The sequence below is a fragment of the Spea bombifrons genome, chromosome 1 (assembly GCF_027358695.1).
Source record: "Spea bombifrons isolate aSpeBom1 chromosome 1, aSpeBom1.2.pri, whole genome shotgun sequence".
NCBI lineage: Eukaryota > Metazoa > Chordata > Amphibia > Anura > Pelobatidae > Spea > Spea bombifrons.
This window is the reverse complement of record NC_071087.1, coordinates 162,503,474-162,516,538: the sequence shown is the minus strand read 5'-3', so window position 1 is coordinate 162,516,538 and position 13,065 is coordinate 162,503,474. Positions and strand designations below refer to the sequence as shown.

Genomic DNA, 13,065 nt, shown 5'->3' with positions numbered 1-13,065 from the left:
CCACATACCAGGACTGCCTGTGAATTAACATTTACTGGTAAAACTTTTTTCCTATAGGGTAGTCTTATATTCAGGCTTTTCCTTTTTTTCCCTAAATTAAAATCCAATATCGTCTTATAATTGAGCAAATACTGAACTACCTTATAGGGTACTGTGTAATGGATGGATGCGGCCCCCTAGAACACAAAAATGTGGGGCATGTCTGTGCAGAAACATTTCTAAGAGTTTTTTTGACGTTAAGTATAATTTTTTTGCATACTAGAGCTCACAATTATTATTTTTTGCATGTTTCTATGGTTTCAAACGAAAACCCTATATTTCTAAAAAAAAAAAAAAAACACCAATACATAATTTCTGTGTGTTCATCAAACATGGAAAAACGGGAATCTTAATTAATCTCAAATATGGCAAAAGAGGTAATAAAAAGCCTTGGTAAGGAAAGGGTTAAAGATCTACACAACCCATTATACCAGTTAGATAACAAAAAGCGCACATTTTAGCTCTCTAAACTCTATTCCAGCCCGGCAGTGAAGGGGTTAGCAAATGCTGACATATTCCGCAGCCCCCCGTATTATGTCATCTGATGTAAGGTGTCCCCCCACAGCAGTGGGAGGTAAATCGTGGGACTGATTGGCGATGTAATCTACTCACACATTGTGTCATTGTTTAAAGGCAGAAGCAGAGCGGGCTGCATGGTGTCAGCCGAGAGCGGAAATGACAAGGGGTTACCATGGCAACCATGGAAACCAGGCATTTCGAAGTAATTGTCAATAATTTAAACATGAAAATACATCGACGCAAATGTGTAAAAAAAATGATGTAGAGTTTATGTCAGAAGCATGCCTATTAATCCCATAATATATATGTGTGTGTGTGTGTGCGTGTGTGCGTGTGTATGTGTGTGCGTGTGTGTATGAGGATGTTCATATACTGTGGACAGGGCCGGACTGGAAATGAAAAGCAGCCCTGGAAATATTTGAACACCAGCCCCGTATTTTATCGCGCGGTCGAGCTTATGTGCGAAAACCCCAGCTTCACAAACAACATGTCCCACGGTGCCACGTCTGCCCCTAAACATCCTGCCTGTGCCACTTCTGCCCCTAAACATCCTGGCCATGCCACCTCTGCCCCTAGACATTCTACATGTGCCATCTATGCCTCTTAAACAGCCTGCCAGTGCTACCGCTGCCCCTAAACAGCCTGCCAGTGCCACCGCTGCCCCTAAACAGCCTGCCAGTGCCACCGCTGCCCCTAAACAGCCTGCCAGTGCCACCGCTGCCCCTAAACAGCCTGCCAGTGCTACCGCTGCCCCTAAACAGCCTGCCAGTGCCACCGTTGCCCCTAAACAGCCTGCCAGTGCCACCGCTGCCCCTACACAGCCTGCCAGTGCCACCGCTGCCCCTAAACAGCCTTCCAGTGCCACCGGTGCCCCTAAACAGCCTGCCAGTGCCACCGCTGCCCCTAAACAGCCTGTGTCATCTGACTATTCCTACAGCGCTTTCCCTATTTCTACCTGCCTATACCGAGCCTCCACACTGTTGGGATCAGAGTCTTTGTTTGCTTATCTCGGAGCTCGACCCCTTGCTAGGTGTTTCAGGGTGTGTGTTCCTGGGTGACAGCAGACGTAACAGGTGGGTAACGGTTCCACACCTGCATAATGGCACATTCTTATAGACTGTAAGCTCTTCAGGGCAGGGATCTCCTTTCATAATCCATTCTCACCTATCCTACCCCTAGGTGTTTGTAAACCCCTCTACCTACTATGAATGTTCTCACTCTACCCCCCTTTATTATACGTAAGGCGCTAAGCAAACCTGTTAGCGAATAATAAATAAAAACCATACACATAATATACATCCAGCCATTTACAATGAAGGGGGGGGGCTTTCATTTGGTCTCCAGCATTGTTTATTACCCCATTGGGGCAGTGGCTTTTGGGCATTTCTTTAGAACAGAACATCTTCAGTTCCATGGCTAGAATGCGAGTAACAATGCTGCAGGGTGCCCATGCGCGGCTGCACGCATGGGATTAGGAACCGGGACAGAATGTGTCTTCTCATCTGATGCGTCCTCGTTTCAACCCGCCTTAATTCTGCGCTTATTCTAAATCGATATCTGGCTATTTCAGGCTTTACTTTCCAATTATCCTCTCTGGCACGACTCCGATGCCTTTGATGGATTTCACTTCATCTCCAGCGAAGGCTTCTCGGAACGTTCCGCTATCGCTGCGTCCAAGCAATCGGCTTCTCTGAACAAATAGTGTTTAATATGTTACGTCTCGAGTATTCTAAGTGTATTTCTGAGTAGCTGGATTAGCCTTAACCCTGTGACCGTTTCGGTTTAAATTACTTTATTTTCCCCGAATGCTCATAAAGCCTGAAAAGAACATATTTTCCAAGTCCGATCCAGGCATGTAAGCAATGTTTGAGCGATGGAAGGGTTAACCATTGTAATAATAATAATAATAATAATTTTTTAAGGCAAAATAAACGAATTCAAGAGATGAGATTAGCTGTCCGAGGAAAGAGGTGCAGATAGAGAAGATGCCCGGAGAAGATGTCCCGAGGAACGTCAATGGAGAAGGAAACACTGAAGGTACGGAGCCAGGAGAGGGCCTTGTCTTGGATGCCATGAAGATGAAGGGTTTGCAGGACAAGAGGGAGGACAACAAAGGATGCAGAGAGGTCCAAGAGGATGAGGGAGGGAGAAGGAGACAGTATGTAGTAGGTCGGGACGGTCGGGTAGATGATTGCCGCACTTTACATGGATCTGGTAAGAGGTGAAGAGCATGTGGAGGGACGATGGTTCATGGTGGGGGGGGAGAGCTGAAGTCCTATGCGCAGTCACGCTGATGGAGTTTGAGTCACGCTGATGGAGTTTGAGTTGCGCTGATGGAGTTTGAGTCACGCTGATGGAGTTTGAGTCACGCTGATGGAGTTTGAGTTACCTTTAACTGTGAGCAAGGTCTGCTTTCTCTATTTTCTCCTCTCGCTCTCTATTTTTCTGCTCTCCTTTCACTCTTTTCTCTACATTTTCTCTCGCCTTTCTCTCTTCTGTATCCTTACCCTCCACCTCCTTTTCTTATTTATCTTTCCTCTTTCCTTTGATTTCTTTCTTCTTCCTCCTTTCTCTCTTCTTCTTCCTTTCCTCTCTTAACAAAAGGTGACAACCCTCACCGTCATGATTTTTTATATAAAGTAACATTTATCAGTAATAATTTATATGCCCTTTAGTAATATAAACCAAAGAATACGCATACTGAATAATTCATCCTATATACATACTTACAATCTATAAAAGCTCTCATTATGTAGTTTAACATTGTATCCAAACGCAGAACATTCTAGAAATCTCATGGTTTGGTTTTTTTCCATCACTTATTCGAGGTCACATTACTCAAAATATTATTCTAGAACCTTGAATTCGGTCTTTGTTTTAACGAGCAACACTTATCCAAATAGTAACTGTATCATCATATATGCTATATGTCCAAAAGTATGTGAACACCCCTCCTAATTATTGGGGTTTGGCGGACGCCAGGAGAACGGTACCTACCGGAATACACAGTGCCCGCTCTAAAGTGTTGCGGAGGAGGGATACGGAGTGGGGCTGTTTTCAAGGTTTGTGTTTCTTTCCAGTGAAGGGTAATGTTAATCTTTCAGCGTCCATAGACAGGGAATTTAATACTTCCAGCTTTGTGGGAACAGTTTTGGGGAAGACTCTTTTCTATTCCAGCATGACTGCGCCCCAGAGCACAAGAAGCAGGCTCCATAAAGACATGGTGGGATTAGTTTGGGGTAGAAGAACTTGACCTGCCGCACAGAGCCCCGACCTCAACCCCATCGAACACCTTTGGGAACACAACGTGCCATTAGAACACAGGAGTGATGGGAGTGATAAAGGGCCATTGGAACACAGGAGTGATGGGAGTGATAAAGGGCCATTGGGACACAGGAGTGATGGGAGTGATAAAGGGCCATTGGGACACAGGAGTGATGGGAGTGATAAAGGGCCATTGGAACACAGGAGTGATGGGAGTGATAAAGGGCCATTGGAACACAGGAGTGATGGGAGTGATAAAGGGCCATTGGAACACAGGAGTGATGGGAGTGATAAAGGGCCATTGGAACACAGGAGTGATGGGAGTGATAAAGGGTCTATGAAGAGATTCCATTAAAAATCAGCCGTTTCCAGCTGCAATAGTCATTTATAGCATTGACCCCGTCTGTGCTGGATTTCCATTTTATGTTATGTTAATGGACAAAATTTGCTTTTCTTTCAAAAACAAGGAAACCTCTAAGTGACCCCGAGCGATAGTATATATATATATACAGTGTGAGCAGCTCTCCCATCACCCCGAGCCGATTCCCACACACTGTGTTCTCTTCCCACCTTTTCCTCTCCCATTCATTCTCCCCTCATCCTTTCTATCATAGCATTTGTACTGAATGTGCGTGTTTCCATGGCAACAGGGGATATTTGGTTACAGACCATCTGAACGCAGGACTTCCTGCTGCGTGAGTGTCTGAGGATGAAGAATTGGCACAGGGTGGGGGTGCTAACTGCCCCTCCGGTGCCCGCACCCTAATACCTGGGTGCTATTTATACAAAATGAGGTTTATTTACCCCGTTTAATATATAAAGCCGTTCCCTGCTGTCTCTATATACATTATCGGGGCTTTTAGGGCTGTAGAACCCTGCGATCCCCTCATACCCAGCAAACATTCTGACCTCCTAGAGAAGAGGGGCATCAGGGGAGGAGAGAGGGGCATCAGTTGAGGAGAGAGGGGCATTTGCCTCTCGCCCCCCTCTGTAATCAACGATCACGTCTGTAGCGTGTTCCCATGGCATGTGAACGTCACGCAAAAGAACAATTTTAATTGAGCGCACCACAGAAACATGTCCTTTCAGCTTTAACAAGTCGGAACAAACACATTAATATCAGCTTGGTCGCGCCGGGGAGAGGATGCGTTACGACGTTATTCATTCATTGGCAAGAAACTCATTGCGGGTTGTGAAAATAGCCGTTTATTCACTCAGCCGCTTGTCAAAATAACGAAAGAAGCTAATTTTCAAAATTTATTTTTTTTAATAAAAAACAATTATCTGTGAACTTCTGTATAATTTGCATCGTTTTTGGAAGTTTAGTTGTGGAATAATGGTGATTTTGCAGAAAATCAGGACTGTCCTGTGAAAAGCGAGGCTGTCGGGAGGTAACCGGCTAATATTTCTAATACGCAGCTGCCTGAAAACATTATATTATGGGGCAAAAAAACAGAAGAAAACAATAAAATGGCCAAAGAGGAGGAAACGAACAAAGACGAGGAATGATATATTTCACTTACACCGTATTTGGTTATTTTATATGTTTGGAGATATAAAAACACTCAATATCCATTCTTAGACCGTGAGAAACGTGTCCGTTTGGGACGTTAGCTTAGAACCTTTCGCTTCTTTGTTCAGGCTCTATTTCTTTTTCTCCTTATGATTTTTCTCTCTTGTTCTCGGATCTTCTGTTCCCGTTTACATGAAGCCGTCACTCGGTGTCCCCGCAGCCTCTCCTTTATGAACAATGAGTCGTAAAGGCATTTTCTGGATCTACCCACTCGCTCTCACTCGCTGCTCGCTCTCACTCGCCGCTCGCTCTCGGTGGATGTGACATCAGCAGGTACTCTATCGAGAAGCTCCTGGACCTTATAAGGCTTTCGAGAATTCAGATACTGCCTAGAATATCATCTGGTGACACAAAAGCGAAGCCGGGGGATGGGAGTCAAACAGAAATCATTCTTTATGCACTATCCGGGTGTATACAGCATCGCCTCGCACATCGCTTTCACAAAGACACACTTACTCCCTCTAATGTGACGTCATTGTGAGTCTTTGTAAGTGAGCAGAGTGTGTATGGGAGCAGGTTTTATGAATAGGCATTATTTAGTAATAAAAGGTTTAACTACTAGGTGTAGTAATATATATAATATACTCTCCAGCCCTTATTGTATATACAATTTATATTATATACTCTCCAGCCGTATAACTAATCCCGTCCTTATAACCCGTTATATCCTGTATATTCCTCATATTATATATTATATACTCTCCGGCCGTATAACTAATCCCGTCCTTATAACCCGTTATATCCTGTATATTCCTCATATTATATATTATACACTCTCCGGCCGTATAACTAATCCCGTCCTTATAACCCGTTATATCCCAGTATATTCCTCATGTTATATATTACATACTCTCCCCCCGTATAACTAATCCCGTCCTTATAACCCGTTATATCCCTGTATATTCCTCATATTATATATTATATACCGTATTTGCTCGATTATAAGACGACCCCCCAAAATCTGAATATTAACTTAGGAAAAAAAGAAAAAGCCTGAATATAAGACGACCCTAAAGGAAAAAAGTTTTACCAGTAAATGTTAATTCATGTAAACTATTTTTTTTAATAAAAGCTATGATTGAGAAAAATATTTTTTTTTTGTTTTTATTTCTTGTATTTTCCAACCTGTCCCCCAGTTACGCACATCTGCCCCCAGGCTTGCCACACCAATATGGCACTGTGGCCCATGATATGCCTTTTAACCCTCTATATGCCACTGTGCCCCATGGTATGCCTTTTGACCCCCTATGTGCCACTCTGCCTCCAGAAATGCCTTATACCCCTATATCCCATTCTGGCATTTAGGGGGTTAAAATGCATATTATGGGGCAGAGTGGCATATAGGGAGGTATAAGGCATTCCAGGAGGCAGAGTGGCATTAAGGGAGTTAAAAGGCATTATATAGAGCACTCTGCCTCCAGAAATGCCTTATACCCCTATATGCCACTCTGGCATTTAGGGGGTTAAAAGGCATATTATGGGGCAGAGTGGCATATAGGGAGGTATAAGGCATTTCAGGAGGCAGAGTGCACTATTAAATGCCCCCTTAACGCCACTCTGCCTCCTGAAATGCCTTATACCTCCCTATATGCCACTCTGCCCCATAATATGCCTTTTAACCCCCTAAGTGCCAGAGTGGCATATAGGGGTGTAAGGCATTCCAGAAATGCCCTACACACACACACACACACACTTACTTACTTACTTACTTACCGGTGCTTCCAATTTCCTGCTGTATTGCCGGGGCAGCGGGTTGACGTCTCATTCCGCGGCAGCCGGAAGGAGGTGGAGTTGGCAGCGGGGGTTTGTATGCGTCCGTCGCAAATACCTTCCCCGGCTGTCAGAGATCAGGAACTCTGGAACTCTGATCTCTGACAGTCGGGGAAGGTATTTGCGACGGACGCATACAAACCCCCGCTGCCAACTTCACCTCCGGAAGCACCGGTAAGTGTGTGTGGGGGGGGGGGGCGACGATAGGAGGATCCAGGTCCCCTGCAGCGGTGCGGGGGATCTGGATCTTAGTCTCCTAATCAGACCTCTATTTGAGGTCTGATTAGAAGACGACCCCGATTATAAGACGAGGGGTATTTTTCAGAGCATTTGCTCTGAAAAAAACCTCGTCTTATAATCGAGCAAATACGGTACTCTCCCCCCCATATAACTAATCCCGTCCTTATAACCCGTTATATCCTGTATATTCCTCATATTATATATTATACACTCTCCGGCCGTATAACTAATCCCGTCCTTATAACCCGTTATATCCTGTATATTCCTCATATTATATATTATACACTCTCCGGCCGTATAACTAATCCCGTCCTTATAACCCGTTATATCCTGTATATTCCTCATATTATATATTATATACTCTCCCCCGTATAACTAATCCCGTCCTTATAACCCGTTATATCCTGTATATTCCTCATATTATATATTATATACTCTCCGGCCGTATAACTAATCCCGTCCTTATAACCCGTTATATCCTGTATATTCCTCATATTATATATTATATACTCTCCGGCCGTATAACTAATCCCGTCCTTATAACCCGTTATATCCTGTATATTCCTCATATTATATATTATATACTCTCCCCCCCATATAACTAATCCCGTCCTTATAACCCGTTATATCCTGTATATTCCTCATATTATATACTCTCCCCCGTATAACTAATCCCGTCCTTATAACCCGTTATATCCCTGTATATTCCTCATATTATATATTATATACTCTCCGGCCGTATAACTAATCCCGTCCTTATAACCCGTTATATCCCTGTATATTCCTCATATTATATATTATATACTCTCCGGCTGTATAACTAATCCCGTCCTTATAACCCGTTATACCCTGTATATTCCTCATATTACCGTATTGGCTCGAATATAGGCCGCACTTTTTTCCCCCACTTTAAGTTTTTAAAGTGGGGGTGCGGCCTATATTCGGGGTCTAGCGCCCGACGCCCGGGACATGCAGTCCCGGGCGCCGGGCAGGCAGCGGGGTTAAGATACAGATCCCCCGCAGCGGTGCAGGGGACCTGCATCCTTCTCCCCGATACGCTCAGACAGCCTCCCCTGCCAGCACTTCCCACGGGGGGGGGGGGTGCCGGCACGGGAGGTTATCTAAGCGTTTTACCTCTGCCCACCCCCGACTTACCGGAGCAGACTCCCGGGTGTCTTGCGGGGCCGGCGGGAGACATCTACGCAATACGCGCATGCAACTTCCGGTACCGGTACCGGAAGTTGCATACGCGTATTGCGTAGATGTCCCTCGCCGGCCCCGCAAGACACCCGGGAGTCTGCTCCGGTAAGTCGAGGAGGGGGGGCAGAGGAGGACAGCGGCAGCGTATCGCGGGGAGGGAGGACAGCGGCAGCGTATCGCGGGGAGGGAGGACAGCGGCAGCGTATCGCGGGGAGGGAGGACAGCGGCAGCGTATCGCGGGGAGGGAGGACAGCGGCAGCGTATCGCGGGGAGGGAGGACAGCGGCAGCGTATCGCGGGGAGGGAGGACAGCGGCAGCGTATCGCGGGGAGGGAGGACAGCGGCAGCGTATCGCGGGCAGGGAGGACAGCGGCAGCGTATCGCGGGCAGGGAGGACAGCGGCAGCGTATCGCGGGCAGGGAGGACAGCGGCAGCGTATCTCGGGGAGGGAGGACAGCGGCAGCATATCTCGGGGGGGGACAGAGTGGCAGCATGTTTTTTTTGGTGCTTTTTTAAAGAAAAAAAACTTTTTCTTTAAAAAAGCACCAAACTTTTAGGGTGCGGCCTATATACGGGGGCGGCCTATATCCGAGCCAATACGGTATATATTATATACTCTCCCCCCGTATAACTAATCCCGTCCTTATAACCCGTTATATCCTGTATATTCCTCATATTATATATTATATACTCTCCGGCCGTATAACTAATCCTGTCCTTATAACCCGTTATATCCTGTATATTCCTCATATTATATATTATATACTCTCCGGCCGTATAACTAATCCCGTCCTTATAACCCGTTATATCCCTGTATATTCCTCATATTATATATTATATACTCTCCGGCTGTATAACTAATCCCGTCCTTATAACCCGTTATATCCTGTATATTCCTCATATTATATATTATATACTCTCCCCCGTATAACTAATCCCGTCCTTATAACACGTTATATCCTGTATATTCCTCATATTATATAGTATATACTCTCCCCCCCGTATAACTAATCCCGTCCTTATAACCCGTTATATCCCTGTATATTCCTCATATTATATATTATATACTCTCCGGCCGTATAACTAATCCCGTCCTTATAACCCGTTATATCCTGTATATTCCTCATATTATATATTATATACTCTCCCCCGTATAACTAATCCCGTCCTTATAACCCGTTATATCCTGTATATTCCTCATATTATATATTATATACTCTCCAGCCGTATAACTAATCCCGTCCTTATAACCCGTTATATCCCTGTATATTCCTCATATTATATGTTATATACTCTCCCCCCGTATAACTAATCCCGTCCTTATAACCCGTTATATCCCTGTATATTCCTCATATTATATATTATATACTCTCCGGCCGTATAACTAATCCCGTCCTTATAACCCGTTATAACCTGTATATTCCTCATATTATATATTATATACTCTCCCCCGTATAACTAATCCCGTCCTTATAACCTGTTATATCCCTGTATATTCCTCATATTATATATTATATACTCTCCGGCCGTATAACTAATCCCGTCCTTATAACCCGTTATAACCTGTATATTCCTCATATTATATATTATATACTCTCCGGCCGTATAACTAATCCCGTCCTTATAACCCGTTATATCCTGTATATTCCTCATATTATATATTATATACTCTCCCCCCGTATAACTAATCCCGTCCTTATAACCCGTTATAACCTGTATATTCCTCATATTATATATTATATACTCTCCCCCCGTATAACTAATCCCGTCCTTATAACCCGTTATATCCCTGTATATTCCTCATATTATATATTATACACTCTCCGGCCGTATAACTAATCCTGTCCTTATAACCCGTTATATCCCTGTATATTCCTCATATTATATATTATACACTCTCCGGCCGCATAACTAATCCCGTCCTTATAACCCGTTATATCCTGTATATTCCTCATATTATATATTATACACTCTCCGGCCGTATAACTAATCCCGTCCTTATAACCCGTTATATCCTTGTATATATTGTTTTTCTGGTTGTTACCATTTTATGGCCAATTTACTAGCCAGGGAGATCCACATAAAAAAGCTGCACGTATCAAGTGTCTGCTGGACAGGCAGAGAACGATAAAATCAATATTAACTTTCAATGGCAGTTAACTGAGTATTTATTTCCAACAACCGAGTATTTAACCCCTTAAGGCCAAAGCTTTTTGCTAATTTTACCATATTTTTTCAACTATTATACTTTCTTTTGTATATTCATACATTTAACACAATGTTAAGAACAATGGGCGGTCCCTAAACCCATTGAAAACAATGCATTTTAAACAAACTTTATTTAATATGAAGGATGTTAAATAAAGTAAACAACCCCCCCACCGATGTTTTAATTTAATCCCTGTGCGGCCGCGCACCCCTAAAGCCGGCCCTGGTTGGGGCTGCCCGGCCTCCTAGAGTGGCGGACCCGGTCGCAGTTGCTGCGGGCTTAAGGGGCAGGTGCCCCTTATACCCTGCGTTAATGCGGCCGTAGAGGTCGCATAGGCCCAGTCAGTCCGGTCCTGACTGGGCCTATTTTAAGGTAGGGGCCTGGAGCTGCAGCCCGATGGCCAGTCCGGGCCTGCTCATACCCAGCAAGCATTCTAAACGTCCTGTTCTCAGGGTCTGCATCTGCTGTTACATCGCTAATCCCGGTGAAGGGAGAAGAAGCAAGAGAACAGGACACAAAATAGATAATGCTGGATTTGCCACAGGCTGCCACTGGTCGCAGCATGAAGAGAATCACATAAAATAAACCTAGGATTTGCCAGCAGATCGGCCCCATTCGGCCCCCGTCTAGTCTGCACGTTTGTCCTGCTGTAACGGCTCAAACCTTAATCAGTGGTAGAACTAAATATCTCCAGAACAATAAACCAAGTCACAAAGAAACCCCCCACCCGTATGTTCTGCTTTTACCCCTTTTGGAGGCATCCGGTGTATCTGATAGAGCACCCCCTCTCTCGGCAGTGGATTCCGTACCTTTACTGCCCTCTCTGTGAATCTGAAACTAAGTGACTTGACTAAGGACCTCGGAGAAGGATCCTTCAGTAGAAGACGGAGTGTTGGATTTACTGTCCCTTTAATAAATCTAAACGTTAATGTCTCTAATGTGTGACAATGTGTCACCGTGTCACTTCGGTGTCTTCATCGGGTCCTAAAGGGCACAGACGCTGAATCATTGCGTTCTCGCATTATTCACCGAGTGGCACATGAAAAAAGACGTGTTTTGACACCGAATTACTTGTTTCCTTGCGTTCTTGCTTGTTCCCCGGTTTCTGAGACTCGTAACATTCTCACAATAAGGATGATTCATTTGTCCTCCGTCTTACCGCACTGCATGCTGCGACATCTGAGGGATTATTCGCAAGGAACGCTCAAAGCCAACATTGTGACTGTCAGGACCGACGAAGGACCCCGGAACACAAAAGAAAGCGGAATTTTCACAATTCATTGACATGTGGCTCCAGAATTTAATAAATTTTTTAATTAATGAATTATTTTCATTAATTATAATTTTGTCGACCAAGAACATGTTCCTTTAATAGGCCAGATTTGATCATTATTTTTATTCCGAAACCAATTAATTCATATTTAGCCGCCTGTCAACGTAAGCGCATAAAAACTTTTTTCTTTCTTTGTACCAAATGTGAGATAACTTAAATATTAAAAGAGATCCAAGAAATCATACGTTTCTTTTTGGATTGTACAAAAGTTATAGAATTGATCTAAGCCGGGCAGAATTGGTCTTTAAGTACGAAAACAAAGTAACAGTATTTAACCCCTTAATGACAAAGCCCGTACATGTACGGGCTCAAAATGCATTGTTTTCAATGGGTTTAGGGACCGCCCATTGTCCTTAAGGGGTTAATGAACTGAAATCGTAAACTTTGGAGTAGAGCAGACGTCCGCCAGTGATGTCTTTAGGTTGGGCGCTACCCTTGGAGCTGGGATATGACCTCACAAGTACCCCTTTTTTACCTACCTGTGCCCCTTCCTACCTTACCCCATGCCCAGTGAGACGGAGGGCCATCACACATAATTAAGAAACCCTATGGGGACGTGTCTGCATTGTATGAGGGCATCTCGCGGGCACTGGGGCGCGCGGCGGCTTCCCATCCCGAATAAGTCGATAGACGTAGCTCTGAATTTTTGCCAAAACATTACGTTTTCATGTTACATTTGGATGCTGTTCTGGAACAGAAATCTTTATTTTTTTTTAGGTGTCTGAGTTCTATGGGTAAATATGAGTGGTTACCATGGTAACTCCAAGACACTATAATTTACAAACCTGTGGGTTATTGAAAGAGAAGTCTTACTTCCAGTCCTCTTTATTTATCCACTTTAGTCCCGCGGTGCGGCAGGCGGTTGGCGGATGAGTTTTCCAGTGTGGGATAACCGTGTTGCGTAATAGTGCTACGGAAA

General features: G+C 44.3%; 1 protein-coding gene across 1 annotated transcript in view; it reads right to left on the bottom strand.

Annotated features, from left to right (window-relative positions):
- Nucleotides 1-13,065, bottom strand: part of TPGS2 (tubulin polyglutamylase complex subunit 2) — a 320,830-nt gene that overhangs the window by 46,247 nt on the left and 261,518 nt on the right. The window lies entirely within an intron of this gene.